Below are 1,078 nucleotides of genomic sequence, written 5' to 3'. Positions count from 1 at the left end.
GGTTACAAGGTACCAGAGCTGTGCCAAATATTTTACATAAATTTTCTATGAAGTCTACCGCCATGCTACCCTGAGCAAGCCCCATCCTGTCTGATCTCAGAAGCTAAGCAGGGTTGGACCTGATTAATACTTAGATGGGAGACCACCTAGGAAGACCAGGTGCTGTAGGCGCAAAAAATAAGAGATTGTAAACTGACAAGGTCCTTGCAATCTGTGAGGTCAACCAAAGGTTGCCTCGCCTAAAAAAAAAAAAAAATTCTATGAGGCTTACTACATTTGAGGAAGAACTATTTTCCTAATTTCCTAGAAAAGTTAAGGAATTTGTCCAAGTCAAAATAGATAATAGAAGATGGAACTGAGATTTAACAGAGGTCTGTCTTTTTTAAATGTTCATATTTTTTCCACTATACCTGTTTTCAGTAAGAAGTTTATTCAGGGATTGATTCTGAACCATTAAGATAAAAAAATAAAGGTAATATTTATCTAGAGAGATACAATCTTCCTTTGAGAAGAAGATGAAACTAGTCACAGGCGATGATTATTTGGAATATTAAATCATTGTTCATTTTTAAAAATATATTAGGTATTAACATGTTCTCCCTCAGGATGTATTTCGGCATAATATACTGAAATGTTTTGTTCACTTATGGCTTCAAACTGACTATTTTAAAATTCACATGAATTTTCATATTTTCTTCATTAGTATGTTGAGACATCTCAGCAGTCAGACAGACTCCAAAGACTATAGCTATTTTTTGTGTATATTTGTTGCATAATTGCCAGCTAATGAGCTTTATGGGAATAAAGAAAACTAGAAAAATGAAAGCAACTCTGTTTCCCTTTGGACAGCAAATGCATTTAAGAATGTGTTTCCTTAGAGAAATTGTTTGGCCCTGCACATTTATTTTTATTTTTATTTCTGTTGCATTATTATTCAAAACACTTCCTGCTTCTCTATGGGAAGATAAAACTGTTTCATGTTCTTGAAAGTGCCTCATAATATCCCTAGGGAACAGCAAGTCATAATTACTCCCATTTTTCAGATAAAGAAACACAGAGATGGTTTCTAGTTTTCCTG

General features: G+C 34.0%; 1 pseudogene; it reads left to right on the top strand.

The window, feature by feature from the left end:
• The first annotated feature begins 52 nt into the window (after positions 1 to 52).
• Positions 53 to 171, top strand: LOC120581853 (uncharacterized; annotated as a pseudogene).
• The last annotated feature ends 907 nt before the right edge of the window (positions 172 to 1,078 follow it).

This window comes from Pteropus medius, unplaced genomic scaffold (assembly GCF_902729225.1).
Source record: "Pteropus medius unplaced genomic scaffold, Ma_sr-lr_union100, whole genome shotgun sequence".
In the NCBI taxonomy this organism is placed as follows: Eukaryota; Metazoa; Chordata; class Mammalia; order Chiroptera; family Pteropodidae; genus Pteropus; species Pteropus medius.
The sequence above is the reverse complement of the archived record's forward strand: the minus strand, read 5'-3'. Positions and strand labels throughout refer to the sequence as shown.